This window comes from Carcharodon carcharias, chromosome 9 (assembly GCF_017639515.1).
Source record: "Carcharodon carcharias isolate sCarCar2 chromosome 9, sCarCar2.pri, whole genome shotgun sequence".
In the NCBI taxonomy this organism is placed as follows: Eukaryota; Metazoa; Chordata; class Chondrichthyes; order Lamniformes; family Lamnidae; genus Carcharodon; species Carcharodon carcharias.
The window spans coordinates 57,478,460-57,495,073 of NC_054475.1; the positions used below are offsets into that span (position 1 = coordinate 57,478,460).

A 16,614-nucleotide genomic window follows, 5' to 3' on the forward strand; every position below is an offset into this window, starting at 1 on the left:
GTACATTGGGGATCTCTGAACTCTCCGGAACATTGGGGAACTCTGGACGCTCGAGTACATTGGGGATCTCTGGACTCTCGGGTACATTGTGATCTCTGGGCTCTCAGATACTTTGGGGATCTCTGGACTCTCGGGAACACTGAGGATCTCTGGATTCTTGGATATATTGGGGATCTGCAGACTCTCAGGTAGACTGGGGATCTCTGGATTCTAGGATACATTGGGGATCTCTAGACTCCCAGGTACATTGGGGATCTTCTGACTCTCGGGTACATTGGGATCTACAGGCTCTCGGGTGCTCTGCGGATCTCTGGATTCTCAGATACATTGGGGATCTCTGGACTCTCGGGTACATTGGGGATCTCTGTACTCAGATGCATTGGGGATTTTTGGGCACTTGGCTACATTGGGGATTTCTGGGCTCTCGGGTACATTGGGGATATCTGGATTCTTTGATACATGGGGATCTCCGGGCTATTGGGGACACTGGGGATCTTTTGGCTCTCGAGTACATTCGGGATCTCCGGGCTCTCTTGGTACATTGGGGATCTCTGGGCTCTCGGACACTTTGGGGATCTCTGGAGCCTGGGGTACATTGGGGACCTTTGGATCCACGGGTACATTGGGGATCTCTGGCCCCTCGGGTAAATTGGGGATCTGTGAACTCTCAGGAAAAGTGGGGATCTCTGGGCTCTCAGATACTTTGGAGATCTCTGGACTCTCAGGTACAATGGAGATCTCTGGATTCACGGATATATTGGGGATCTCCGGGTTCTCGGGTACATTGGGGATCTTCAGTCTCTCGGGTACATTGGGGATCCCTGGCCTCTCGGGTCCATTGCGGAGCTTCGGGCTCTCGGGTACATTGGGGATGGCTGGACTCTCTGGTACATTGGGGATCGCGGGGCTCTCGGTACAATTGGGGATCTCTGGGCTCTTGGGAATATTGGGGATCTCTGGGCTCTCAGATACTTTGGGGATCTCTGGACTCTCAGATACATTGAGGATCTTTGGACTCTCGGGTACATTGGGGATCTCCGGACTCAGATGCATTGGGGATTTCTGGGCTCTCGGGTACAATGGGGATTTCTGGGCTCTCCGGTACATTGGAGATCTTTGGACTCTCGGGTACACTGGGGACCTCCGGACTCAGATGCATTGGAGATCTCTGGGCTCTCGGGTACATTGGGGATCTCTGGACCCTCAGGTACATTGGGGATCTCTGGACCCTCGGGTACATTGGGGATCTGTGAACTCTCAGGAACATTGGGGATGTCTGGGCCCTCAGATCCCTTGGGGATGTCTGGACACTCGGGTACATTGGGGATGTCCGGGTGCTCAGATACTTTGGGGATCTCTGGAATCTCGGGTACATTGGGGATCTCTGAACACTCAGGATCATTGGGAATCTCTGGGCTCTCAGATACTTTGGGGATTTCTAGACACTCGGGTATATTGGGGATCTCTGTCTTCAGATGCATTGGGGATTTTTGGGCACTTGGGTACATTGGGGTTTTCTGGGCTCTCGAGTACATTGGGGATATCTGGATTCTTAGATGCACGGGGATCTCCGGGCTATTGGGGACATTGGGGATCTTTGGGCTCTCGGGTACATTGGGGATCTCTGGGCTCTTGGATACTTTGGGGATCTCTGGACTCTCGGGTACATTGGGGATCTCTGTACTCAGATGCATTGAGGATTTTTGGGCACTTGGCTACATTGGGGATTTCTGGGCTCTCGGGTGCATTGGGGACCTCTGGACCCTCGGGTACATTGGGGATCTCTAGACCTTCGGGTAAATTGGGGATCTGTGAACACTCAGGAACATTGGGGATCTCTGGGCTCTCAGATACTTTGGGGATTTCTGGACTCTCAGTTACATTGGGGATCTTTGGGCTCTCAGATACTTTGGAGATCTCTGGACTCTCAGGTACAATGGGGATCTCTGGATTCACGGATACATTGCGGAGCTTCGGGCTCTCGGGTACATTGGGGATCTCCGGGCTCTCGGGTACATTGGGGATGTCTGGGCTCTCGGGTACATTGGGGATTGCGGAGCTCTCGGTACAATTTGGGATCCCTGGGCTCTCGGGTATATTGGGAATTTCAGGCCCTCAGGTGCATTGGTGATCACTGGACTGTCGGATACGTTGGGGATCTCTGGGCTCTCATATACATTGGGGATCTTTGGACTCTCGGTAACATTGGGGATCTCCGGACTCAGATGCATTGGGGATTTCTGGGCTCTCGGGTACAATGGGGATTTCTGGGCTCTCTGGTACATTGGAGATCTTTGGACTCTCGGGTACACTGGGGACCTCCGGACTCAGATGCATTGGGGATTTCTGGGCACTCGAGTGCAATGGGGATTTCTGGGCTGTCTGCTACATTGGAGATCTCTGGGCTCTCGGGTACATTGGGGATCTCTGGGCTCTCGGATACATTGGGGATCTCTGGACCCTCAGGTACATTGGGGATCTCTGGACCCTCGGGTACATTGGGGATCTGTGAACTCTCAGGAACATTGGGGATGTCAGGGCCCTCAGATCCCTTGGGGATGTCTGGACACTCGGGTACATTGGGGATCTCCGGGTGCTCAGATACTTTGGGGATCTATGGAATCCCGGGTACATTGGGGATCTCTGAATGCTCAGGAACATTGGGGATCTCTGGGCTCTCAGATACTTTGGGGATTTCTGGACACTCGGGTACATTGGGGATCTCTGGGCTCTCAGATACTTTGGGGATCTCTGGACTCTCGGGTACACTGGGGATCTCTGGATTCTCGGATACATTGGGGATCTACGGGTTCTCGGGCATATTGGGGATCTTTGGGCTCACGGTAACATTGGGATCTCTGCGCTCTCGGGTTCATGGGGGCTCTTTCGGCTCTCGGGTACATTGGGGATCTCTGGGCTCTCGGGTACATTGGAGATCTCTTGGCTCTCGGGTACATTGGGGATCACTGAACTCTCAGGAACATGGGGGATCTCTGAACTCTCGGATACATTGGGGATCTCCGGACTCTCAGGTACATTACGAATCTCTGGACTCTCGGGTACAAGGGGGATACCTGGACACTCGGGTACATTGGGGATCTCCGGGCCCTCGGGCACATTGGGGATCTGTGGACTCTCAGGTACTGTGGGGATCTCTGGATTCTTGGATACATTGGGGATCTGTGGACTCTCAGGTAGACTGGGGATCACTGGATTCTAGGATACATTGGGGATCTCTGGACTCCCAGGTACATTGGGGATCTTCAGACTCTCGGGTACATTGGGGATCTAAGGGCTCTCAGGTACTCGGCGGATCTATGTATTCTCGGATACACTGGGGATCTCTGTACTCAGATGCATTAGGGATTTCTGGGCACTTGGGTTCATTGGGGATTTCTGGGCTCTCGGGTACATTGTGGATCTCTGGATTCTTAGATACATGGGGATCTCGGGGTTCTCGGGTACATTGGGGATCTTCGGGCTCTCGGGTACAATGGGGATCCCTGGGCTCTCGTGTCCATTGCAGATCTTCGGGCTCTCGGGTACATTGGGGATCGCGGGGCTCTTGGTACAATTGGGGATCCCTGGGCTCTTGGGTACATTGGGGATTTCGGGCCCTCAGGTACATTGGTGTTCACTGGACTGTCGGATACATTGGGGATCTCTGGGCTCCCAGATACTTTGGGATCTCTGGACTCTCGGATATATTGGGGAACTCTGAATGCTCAGGAACATTGGGGATCTCTGGGCTCTCAGATGCATTGGGGATCTCTGTACTCTCAGATACATTGGGGATCATTGGACTCTCGGGTACATTGGGGATCTGCGGACTCAGATGCATTGGGGATTTCTGGGCTGTCGGGTACAATGGGAATCTCCGGGCTCTCGGGTACATTGGGGATCTCTGTACTCAGATGCATTGGGGATTTTTGGGCACTTGGCTACATTGGGGATTTCTGGGCTCTCGGGTACATTGGGGATATCTGGATTCTTTGATACATGGGGATCTCCGGGCTATTGGGGACATTGGGGATCTTTTGGCTCTCGAGTACATTCGGGATCTCCGGGCTCTCTTGGTACATTGGGGATCTCTGGGCTCTCGGACACTTTGGGGATCTCTGGAGCCTGGGGTACATTGGGGACCTTTGGATCCCGGATACATTGGGGATCTCTGGCCCCTCGGGTAAATTGGGATCTGTGAACTCTCAGGAAAATTGGGGATCTCTGGGCTCTCAGATACTTTGGAGATCTCTGGACTCTCAGGTACAATGGGGATCTCTGGATTCACGGATACATTGGGGATCTCCGGGTTCTCGGGTACATTGGGGATCTTCAGGCTCTCGGGTACATTGGGGATCCCTGGCCTCTCGGGTCCATTGCGGAGCTTCGGGCTCTCGGGTACATTGGGGATCTCCGGGCTCTCGGGTACATTGGGGATGGCTGGACTCTCGGGTACATTGGGGATCGCGGGGCTCTCGGTACAATTGGGGATCTCTGGGCTCTTGGGAATATTGGGGATCTCTGGGCTCTCAGATACTTTGGGGATCTCTGGACTCTCAGATACATTGGGGATCTTTGGACTCTCGGGTACATTGGGGATCTCCGGACTCAGATGCATTGGGGATTTCTGGGCTCTCGGGTACAATGGGGATTTCTGGGCTCTCCGGTACATTGGAGATCTTTGGACTCTCGGGTACACTGGGGACCTCCGGACTCAGATGCATTGGAGATCTCTGGGCTCTCGGGTACATTGGGGATCTCTGGGCTCTCGGATACATTGGGGATCTCTGGACCCTCAGGTACATTGGGGATCTCTGGACCCTCGGGAACATTGGGGATCTGTGAACTCTCAGGAACATTGGGGATGTCTGGGCCCTCAGATCCCTTTGGGATGTCTGGACACTCGGGTACATTGGGGATGTCCGGGTGCTCAGATACTTTGGGGATCTCTGGAATCTCGGGTACATTGGGGATCTCTGAACACTCAGGATCATTGGGAATCTCTGGGCTCTCAGATACTTTGGGGATTTCTAGACACTCGGGTACATTGGGGATCTCTGGACTCTCGGGTATATTGGGAATCTCTGTCTTCAGATGCATTGGGGATTTTTGGGCACTTGGGTACATTGGGGTTTTCTGGGCTCTCGAGTACATTGGGGATATCTGGATTCTTAGATGCACGGGGATCTCCGGGCTATTGGGGACATTGGGGATCTTTGGGCTCTCGGGTACATTGGGGATCTCCGGGCTCTCTGGTACATTGGGGATCTCTGGGCTCTTGGATACTTTGGGGATCTCTGGACTCTCGGGTACATTGGGGATCTCAGTACTCAGATGCATTGGGGATTTTTGGGCACTTGGCTACATTGGGGATTTCTGGGCTCTCGGGTACATTGGGGATCTCTAGACCTTCGGGTAAATTGGGGATCTGTGAACACTCCGGAACATTGGGGATCTCTGGGCTCTCAGATACTTTGGGGATTTCTGGACTCTCAGTTACATTGGGGATCTTTGGGCTCTCAGATACTTTGGAGATCTCTGGACTCTCAGGTACAATGGGGATCTCTGGATTCACGGATACATTGCGGAGCTTCGGGCTCTCGGGTACATTGGGGATCTCCGGGCTCTCGGGTACATTGGGGATGTCTGGGCTCTCGGGTACATTGGGGATTGCGGAGCTCTCGGTACAATTTGGGATCCCTGGGCTCTCGGGTATATTGGGAATTTCAGGCCCTCAGGTGCATTGGTGATCACTGGACTGTCGGATACGTTGGGGATCTCTGGGCTCTCATATACATTGGGGATCTTTGGACTCTCGGTAACATTGGGGATCTCCGGACTCAGATGCATTGGGGATTTCTGGGCTCTCGGGTACAATGGGGATTTCTGGGCTCTCTGGTACATTGGAGATCTTTGGACTCTCGGGTACACTGGGGACCTCCGGACTCAGATGCATTGGGGATTTCTGGGCACTCGAGTGCAATGGGGATTTCTGGGCTGTCTGCTACATTGGAGATCTCTGGACCCTCGGGTACATTGGGGATCTGTGAACTCTCAGGAATATTGGGGATGTCAGGGCCCTCAGATCCCTTGGGGATGTCTGGACACTCGGGTACATTGGGGATCTCCGGGTGCTCAGATACTTTGGGGATCTATGGAATCCCGGGTACACTGGGGATCTCTGAATGCTCAGGAACATTGGGGATCTCTGGGCTCTCAGATACTTTGGGGATTTCTGGACACTCGGGTACATTGGGGATCTCTGGGCTCTCAGATACTTTGGGGATCTCTGGACTCTCGGGTACACTGGGGATCTCTGGATTCTCGGATACATTGGGGATCTACGGGTTCTCGGGCATATTGGGGATCTTTGGGCTCACGGTAACATTGGGATCTCTGCGCTCTCAGGTTCATGGGGGCTCTTTCAGCTCTCGGGTACATTGGGGATCTCTGGGCTCTCGGGTACATTGGAGATCTCTTGGCTCTCGGGTACATTGGGGATCACTGAACACTCAGGAACATGGGGGATCTCTGAACTCTCGGATACATTGGGGATCTCCGCACTCTCAGGTACATTACGAATCTCTGGACTCTCGGGTACAAGGGGGATATCTGGACACTCGGGTACATTAGGGATCTCCGGGCCCTCGGGCACATTGGGGATCTCTGGACTCTCAAGTACTGTGGGGATCTCTGGATTCTTGGATACATTGGGGATCTGTGGACTCTCAGGTAGACTGGGGATCACTGGATTCTAGGATACATTGGGGATCTCTGGACTCCCAGGTACATTGGGGATCTTCAGACTCTCGGGTACATTGGGGATCTAAGGGCTCTCAGGTACTCGGCGGATCTATGTATTCTCGGATACACTGGGGATCTCTGTACTCAGATGCATTAGGGATTTCTGGGCACTTGGGTTCATTGGGGATTTCTGGGCTCTCGGGTACATTGTGGATCTCTGGATTCTTAGATACATGGGGATCTCGGGGTTCTCGGGTACATTGGGGATCTTCGGGCTCTCGGGTACAATGGGGATCCCTGGGCTCTCGTGTCCATTGCAGATCTTCGGGCTCTCGGGTACATTGGGGATCTCCGGGCTCTCGGGTTATTGGGGAGGTCTGGGCTCTCGGGTACATTGGGGATCGCGGGGCTCTTGGTACAATTGGGGATCCCTGGGCTCTTGGGTACATTGGGGATTTCGGGCCCTCAGGTACATTGGTGTTCACTGGACTGTCGGATACATTGGGGATCTCTGGGCTCCCAGATACTTTGGGATCTCTGGACTCTCGGATATATTGGGGAACTCTGAATGCTCAGGAACATTGGGGATCTCTGGGCTCTCAGATGCATTGGGGATCTCTGTACTCTCAGATACATTGGGGATCATTGGACTCTCGGGTACATTGGGGATCTGCGGACTCAGATGCATTGGGGATTTCTGGGCTGTCGGGTACAATGGGAATCTCCGGGCTCTCGGGTACATTGGGGATCTCTGGGCTCTCAGATACATTGGGGATCTCTGGACCCTCGGGTACATTGGGGATCTCGGGGCTGTCAGGGACATTGGGGATATCTGGGCTCTCACATACTTTGGGGATCTCCAGACTCTCGGCTACATTGGGGATCTCGGGGCTGTCAGGGACATTGGGGATATCAGGGCTCTCACATACCTTGGGGATCTCCTGACTCTAGGGTACATTGGGGATCTCTGGACTCTCGGGTACAATGGGGATCTCTGAACTCTCAGGAACAGTGGGGAACTCGGGGCTCCCGTGTACATTAGGGATCTCTGGACTCTCGCGTACATTGGGGATCTCTGGGCTCTCAGATACTTTGGGGATTTCTGGCCTCTCGGGTACACCGAGGATCTCTGGATTCTTGGATATATTGGGGATCTGCGGACTCTCAGGTAGACTGGGTATCTCTGGATTCTAGGATGCATTGGGGATCTCTAGACTCCCAGGTACATTGGGGATCTTCTGACTCTCGGATACATTGGGGATCTATGGGCTCTCGGGTGCTCTGCGGATCTCTGGATTCTCGGATACATTGGGGATTTCTGGACTCTCCGGTATATTGGGGATCTCTGTATTCAGATGCATTGGGGATTTTTGGGCACTTGGGTACATTGGGGATTTCTGGGCTCTCGGGTACATTGGGGATATCTGGATTGTTAGATGCACGGGGATCTCTGGGCTATTGGGGACATTGGGGATCTTTGGGCTCTCGGGTACATTGGGGATCTCCGGGCTCTCTGGTACATTGGGGATCTCTGGGCTCTTGGATACTTTGGGGATCTCTGGACCCTCGGGTACATTGGGGACCTCTGGACCCTTGGGTACATTGGGGATCTCTGGATCCTCGGGTACATTGGGGATCTGTGAACTCTCAGGAACATTGGGAATCTCTGGGCTCTCAGATACTTTGGGGATCTCTTTATTCTCGGGTACACTGGGGATCTCTGGATTCTTGGATACATTGGGGTTCTCTGGGATCTCGGGTACATTGGGGATCTTTGGACTCTCGGGTACACTGGGGACCTCTGGACTCAGATGCATTGGGGATTTCTGGGCTCTTGGGTACAATAGGAATTTCTGGGCTCTCTGGTACATTGGAGATCTCTGGGCTCTCGGGTACATTGGGGATCTCTGGGCTCTCGGATTCATGGGGGATCTCTGGACCCTCAGGTACATTGGGGATCTCTGGACCCTCGGGTACATTGGGGATCTGTGAACTCTCAGGAACATTGGGGATGTCTGGGCCCTCAGATCCCTTGGGGATGTCTGGACACTCGGGTACATTGGGGATGTCCGGGTGCTCAGATACTTTGGGGATCTCTGGAATCTCGGGTACATTGGGGATCTCTGAACACTCAGGATCATTGGGAATCTCTGGGCTCTCAGATACTTTGGGGATTTCAAGACACTCGGGTACATTGGGGATCTCTGGACTCTCGGGTATATTGGGGATCTCTGTCTTCAGATGAATTGGGGATTTTTGGGCACTTGGGTACATTGGGGTTTTCTGGGCTCTCGAGTACATTGGGGATATCTGGATTCTTAGATGCACGGGGATCTCCGGGCTATTGGGGACATTGGGGATCTTTGGGCTCTCGGGTACATTGGGGATCTCCGGGCTCACTGGTACATTGGGGATCTCTGGGCTCTTGGATACTTTGGGGATCTCTGGACCTTCGGGTACATTGGGGACCTCTGGACCCTCGGGTACATTGGGGATCTCTGGACCCTCGGGTACATTGGGGATCTGTGAACTCACAGGAACATCGGGGATCTCTGGGCTCTCAGATACTTTTGGGATCTCTGGACTCTTGGGTACACTGGGGATCTCTGGATTCTTGGATACATTGGGGTTCTCTGGGATCTCGGGTACATTGGGGATCGTTGGATTCTCAGGTACATTGGGGATCTCTGGGCTCTCGGGTACATGGGGGTTCTTTGGCCTCTCGGGTGCATTGGGGATCTCCGGGCTCTCGGGTACGTTGGGGATCTCTGGGCTGTCGGGTATATTGGGGCTCCCGGAGCGCTCGGTACAATTGGGGATCCCTGGGCTCTCGGTTACATTGGTGATATCGGGCACTCAGGTAGATTGGTGATCTCTGGACTCTCAGATACATTGGGGATCTCTGAAATCTCAGGAACATTGGGGAACTCTGGACTCCCGGGTACATTGGGGATCTCTGGACTGTCGGGTACATTGGGGATCTCTGGGCTCTCAGATACTTTGGGGATCTCTGGACTCTCGGGAACACTGAGAATCTCTGGATTCTTGGATATATTGGGGATCTGCGGACTCTCGGGTAGACTGGGGATGTCTGGTATCTAGGATGCATTTGGGATCTCTGAACTCCCAGGTACATTGGGGATCTTCTGACTCTCGGGTACATTGGGGATCTCCGGGCTCTCGGGTGCTCTGCGGATCTCTGGATTCTCGGATACTTTGGGGATCTCTGGACTCTCGGGTACATTGGGGATCTCTGTACTCAGATGCCTTGGGGATTTTTGGGCACTTGGCTACATTGGGGATTTCAGGGCTCTCAGGTGCATTGGGGATATCTGGATTCTTTGATACATTGGGATCTACGGGCTATTGGGGACATTGGGGACCTTCGGGCTCTCGGGTACATTGGGGATCTCCAGGCTCTCTTGGTACATTGGGGATCTCTGGGCTCTCGGATACTTTGGGTATCTCTGGACCCTCGGGTACATTGGGGACCTCTGGACCATTGGGTACATTGGGGATCTCTGGACCTTCGGGTAAATTGGGGATCTGTGAACACTCAGGAACATTGGGGATCTCTGGGCTCTCAGATACTTTGGGGATTTCTGGACTCTCAGTTACATTGGGGATCTTTGGGCTCTCAGATACTTTGGAGATCTCTGGACTCTCAGGTACAATGGTGATCTCTGGATTCACGGATACATTGGGGATCTCCGGGTTCTCGGGTACATTGGGGATCTTCAGGCTCTCAGGTACATTGGGGATCCCTGGCCTCTCGGGTCCATTGCGGAGCTTCGGGCTCTCGGGTACATTGGGGATCTCCGGGCTCTTGGGTACATTGGGGATGTCTGGGCTCTCGGGTACATTGTGGATTGCGGGGCTCTCGGTACAATTGGGGATCCCTTGGCACTCGGGTATATTGGGAATTTCGGGCCCTCAGGTGCATTGGTGACCACTGGACTGTCGGATACGTTGGGGATCTTTGGGCTCTCATATACATTGGGGATCTTTGGACTCTCGGTAACATTGGGGATCTCCGGACTCAGATGCATTGGGGATTTCTGGGCTCTCGGGTACAATGGGGATTTCTGGGCTGTCTGGTACATTGGAGATCTCTGGGCTCTTGGGTACATTGGGGATCTCTGGGCTCTCGGATACATTGGGGATCTCTGGACCCTCAGGTACATTGGGGATCTGTGAACTCTCAGGAACATTGGGGATGTCAGGGCCCTCAGATCCCTTGGGGATGTCTGGACACTCGGGTACATTGGGGATCTCCGGGTGCTCAGATACTTTGGGGATCTATGGAATCCCGGGTACATTGGGGATCTCTGAATGCTCAGGAACATTGGGGATCTCTGGGCTCTCAGATACTTTGGGGATTTCTGGACACTCGGGTACATTGGGGATCTCTGGGCTCTCAGATACTTTGGGGATCTCTGGACTCTCGGGTACACTGGGGATCTCTGGATTCTCGGATACATTGGGGATCTACGGGTTCTCGGGCATATTGGGGATCTTTGGGCTCACGGTAACATTGGGATCTCTGCGCTCTCGGGTTCATGGCGGCTCTTTGGGCTCTCGGGTACATTGGGGATCTCTGGGCTCTCGGGTACATTGGAGATCTCTTGGCTCTCGGGTACATTGGGGATCTCTGAACTCTCAGGAACATGGGGGATCTCTGAACTCTCGGATACATTGGGGATCTCCGGACTCTCAGGTACATTGCGAATCTCTGGACTCTCGGGTCCAAGGGGGATCTCTGGACACTCGGGTACATTGGGGATCTCCGGACCCTCGGGCACATTGGGGATCTCTGGACTCTCAGGTACTGTGGGGATCTCTGGATTCTTGGATACATTGGGGATCTGTGGACTCTCAGGTAGACTGGGGATCACTGGATTCTAGGATACATTGGGGATCTCTGGACTCCCAGGTACATTGGGGATCTTCAGACTCTCGGGTACATTGGGGATCTAAGGGCTCTCAGGTACTCGGCGGATCTATGTATTCTCGGATACACTGGGGATCTCTGTACTCAGATGCATTAGGGATTTCTGGGCACTTGGGTTCATTGGGGATTTCTGGGCTCTCGGGTACATTGTGTATCTCTGGATTCTTAGATACATGGGGATCTCGGGGTTCTCGGGTACATTGGGGATCTTCGGGCTCTCGGGTACAATGGGGATCCCTGGGCTCTCGTGTCCATTGCAGATCTTCGGGCTCTCGGGTACATTGGGGATCTCCGGGCTCTTGGGTTATTGGGGAGGTCTGGGCTCTCGGGTACATTGGGGATCGCGGGGCTCTTGGTACAATTGGGGATCCCTGGGCTCTCGGGTACATTGGGGATTTCGGGCCCTCAGGTACATTGGTGATCACTGGACTTTCGGATACATTGGGGATCTCTGGGCTCCCAGATACTTTGGGATCTCTGGACTCTCGGATATATTGGGGAACTCTGAATGCTCAGGAACATTTGGGATCTCTGGGCTCTCAGATGCATTGGGGATCTCTGTACACTCAGATACATTGGGGATCATTGGACTCTCGGGTACATTGGGGATCTGCGGACTCAGATGCATTGGGGATTTCTGGGCTGTCGGGTACAATGGGAATCTCCGGGCTCTCGGGTACATTGGGGATCTCTGGGCTCTCAGATACACTGGGGATCTCTGGACCCTCGGGTACATTGGGGATCTCGGGGCTGTCAGGGACATTGGGGATATCTGGGCTCTCACATACTTTGGGGATCTCCAGACTCTCGGCTACATTGGGGATCTCTGGGCTCTCACGGACATTGGATATATCTGGGCTCTCACATACTTTGGGGATCTCCTGACTCTCGGGTACATTGGGGATCTCTGGACTCTCGGGTACAATGGGGATCCCTGAACTCTCAGGAACATTGGGGAACTCGGGGCTCCTGGGTACATTAGGGATCTCTGGGATCTCGGGTACATTGGGGATCTCTGAGCTCTCAGATACTTTGGGGATTTCTGGCCTCTCGGGTACACCGAGGATCTTTGGATTCTTGGATATATTGGGGATCTGCGGACTCTCAGGTAGACTGTGTATCTCTGGATTCTAGGATGCATTGGGGATCTCTAGACTCCCGGGTACATTGGGGATCTTCTGACTCTCGGATACATTGGGGATCTATGGGCTCTCGGGTGCTCTGAGGATCTCTGGATTCTCGGATACATTGGGGATTTCTGGACTCTCCGGTATATTGGGGATCTCTGTATTCAGATGCATTGGGGATTTTTGGGCACTTGGGTACATTGGGGATTTCTGGGCTCTCGGGTACATTGGGGATATCTGGATTCTTAGATGCACGGGGATCTCCGGGCTATTGGGGACATTGGGGATCTTTGGGCTCTCGGGTACATTGGGGATCTCCGGGCTCTCTGGTACATTGGGGATCCCTGGGCTCTTGGATACTTTGGGGATCTCTGGACCCTCGGGTACATTGGGGACCTCTGGACCCTTGGGTTCATTGGCGATCTCTGGATCCTCGGGTACATTGGGGATCTGTGAACTCTCAGGAACATTGGGGATCTCTGGGCTCTCAGATACTTTGGGGATCTCTGGACTCTCCGGAACACTGAGAATCTCTGGATTCTGGAAAAAATTGGGGATCTGTGGTCTCTCGGGTAGACTGGGGATGTCTGGATTCTAGGATGCATTTGGGATCTCTGGACTCCCAGGTACATTGGGGATCTTCTGACTCTCGGGTACATTGGGGATCTACGGGCTCTCGGGTGCTCTGCGGATCTCTGGATTCTCGGATACTTTGGGGATCTATGGACTCTCGGGTACATTGGGGATCTCTGTACTCAGATGCATTGGGGATTTTTGGGCACTTGGCTACGTTGGGGATTTCTGGGCTCTCGGGTGCATTGGGGATATCTGGATTCTTTGATACATTGGGATCTCCGGGCTATTGGGGACATTGGGGACCTTCGGGCTCTCGGGTACATTGGGGATCTCCGGGCTCTCTTGGTACATTGGGGATTTCTGGGCTCTCGGATACTTTGGGGATCTCTGGACCCTCGGGTACATTGGGAACCTCTGGACCCTCGGGTACATTGGGGATCTCTGGACCTTCGGGTAAATTGGGGATCTGTGAACACTCAGGAACATTGGGGATCTCTGGGCTCTCAGATACTTTGGGGATTTCTGGACTCTCAGTTACATTGGGGATCTTTGGGCTCTCAGATACTTTGGAGATCTCTGGACTCTCAGGTACAATGGTGATCTCTGGATTCACGGATACATTGGGGATCTCCGGGTTCTCGGGTACATTGGGGATCTTCAGGCTCTCAGGTACATTGGGGATCCCTGGCCTCTCGGGTCCAATGCGGAGCTTCGGGCTCTCGGGTACATTGGGGATCTCCGGGCTCTCGGGTACATTGGGGATGTCTGGGCTCGCGGGTACATTGGGGATTGCGGGGCTCTCGGTACAATTGGGGATCCCTGGGCTCTCGGGTATATTGGGAATTTCGGGCCCTCAGGTGCATTGGTGATCACTGGACTGTCGGATACGTTGGGGATCTCTGGGCTCTCATATACATTGGGGATCTTTGGACTCCCGGTAACATTGGGGATCTCCGGACTCAGATGCATTGGGGATTTCTGGGCTCTCGGGTACAATGGGGATTTCTGGGCTCTCTGGTACATTGGAGATCTTTGGACTCTCGGGTACACTGGGGACCTCCGGACTCAGATGCATTGGGGATTTCTGGGCACTCGAGTGCAATGGGGATTTCTGGGCTGTCTGCTACATTGGAGATCTCTGGGCTCTTGGGTACATTGGGGATCTCTGGGCTCTCGGATACATTGGGGATCTCTGGACCCTCAGGTACATTGGGGATCTCTGGACCCTCGGGTACATTGGGGATCTGTGAACTCTCAGGAACATTGGGGATGTCAGGACCCTCAGATCACTAGGGGATGTCTGGACACTCGGGTACATTGGGGATCTCCGGGTGCTCAGATACTTTGGGGATCTATGGAATCCCGGGTACATTGTGGATCTCTGAATGCTCAGGAACATTGGGGATCTCTGGGCTCTCAGATACTTTGGGGATTTCTGGACACTCGGGTACATTGGGGATCTCTGGGCTCTCAGATACTTTGGGGATCTCTGGACTCTCGGGTACACTTGGGATCTCTGGATTCTCGGATACATTAGGATCTACGGGTTCTCGGGCATATTGGGGATCTTTGGGCTCTCGGTAACATTGGGATCTCTGCGCTCTCGGGTTCATGGGGGCTCTTTGGGCTCTCGGGTACATTGGGGATCTCTGGGCTCTCGGGTACATTGGGGATCTCTTGGCTCTTGGGTACATTGGGGATCTCTGAACTCTCAGGAACATGGGGGATCTCTGACCTCTCGGATACATTGGGGATCTCCGGACTGTCAGGTACATTGCGAATCTCTGGACTCTCGGGTCCAAGGGGGATCTCTGGACACTCGGGTACATTGGGGATCTCCGGACCCTCGGGCACATTGGGGATCTCTGGACTCTCAGGTACTGTGGGGATCTCTGGATTCTTGGATACATTGGGGATCTGTGGACTCTCAGGTAGACTGGGGATCACTGGATTCTAGGATACATTGGGGATCTCTGGACTCCCAGGTACATTGGGGATCTTCGGACTCTCGGGTACATTGGGGATCTAAGGGCTCTCAGGTACTCGGCGGATCTATGTATTCTCGGATACACTGGGGATCTCCGTACTCAGATGCATTAGGGATTTCTGGGCACTTGGGTTCATTGGGGATTTCTGGGCTCTCGGGTACATTGTGGATCTCTGGATTCTTAGATACATGGGGATCTCGGGTACATTGGGGATCTTCGGGCTCTCGGGTACAATGGGGATCCCTGGGCTCTCGTGTCCATTGTGGATCTTCGGGCTCTCGGGTACATTGGGGATCTCCGGGCTCTCGGGTTATTGGGGAGGTCTGGGCTCTCGGGTACATTGGGGATCGCGGGGCTCTTGGTACAATTGGGGATCCCTGGGCTCTCGGGTACATTGGGGATTTCGGGCCCTCAGGTACATTGGTGATCACTGGACTGTCGGATACATTGGGGATCTCTGGGCTCCCAGATACTTTGGGATCTCTGGACTCTCGGATATATTGGGGAACTCTGAATGCTCAGGAACATTGGGGATCTCTGGGCTCTCAGATGCATTGGGGATCTCTGTACACTCAGATACATTGGGGATCATTGGACTCTCGGGTACATTGGGGATCTCCGGACTCAGATGCATTGGGGATTTCTGGGCTGTCGGGTACAATGGGAATCTCCGGGCTCTCGGGTACATTGGGGATCTCTGGGCTCTCAGATACATTGGGGATCTCTGGACCCTCGGGTACATTGGGGATCTCGGGGCTCTCATGGACATTGGGGATATCTGGGCTCTCACATACTTTGGGGATCTCCTGACTCTCGGGTACATTGGGGATCTCTGGTCTCTCGGTTACAATGGGTATCTCTGAACTCTCAGGAACATTGGGGAACTCTGGACTCCTGGGTACTTTTGGGATCTCTGGACTCTCGGGTAAATTGGGGATCTCTGGGCTCTCAGATACTTTGGGGATTTCTGGACTCTCGGGTACACTGAGGATCTCTGGATTCTTGGATATATTGGGGATCTCTAGACTCCAAGGTACATTGGGGATCTTCTGACTCTCGGGTAGATTGCGGATGTATGGTCTCTCGGGTGCTCTGCGGATCTCTGGATTCTCGGATACATAGGGGATCTCTGGACTCTCGGGTATATTGGGGATCTCTGTCTTCAGATGCATTGGGGATTTTTGGGCACTTGGGTACATTGGGGTTTTCTGGGCTCTCGAGTACATTG

The 16,614-nt window shown here is 53.5% G+C and overlaps 1 protein-coding gene across 1 annotated transcript in view; it reads right to left on the bottom strand.

Moving 5' to 3' along the window:
* LOC121282419 (protein PELPK1-like) overlaps positions 1-16,614 on the bottom strand; it is an 88,579-nt gene that overhangs the window by 27,987 nt on the left and 43,978 nt on the right. The gene's annotated exons all lie outside the window — the stretch shown is intronic.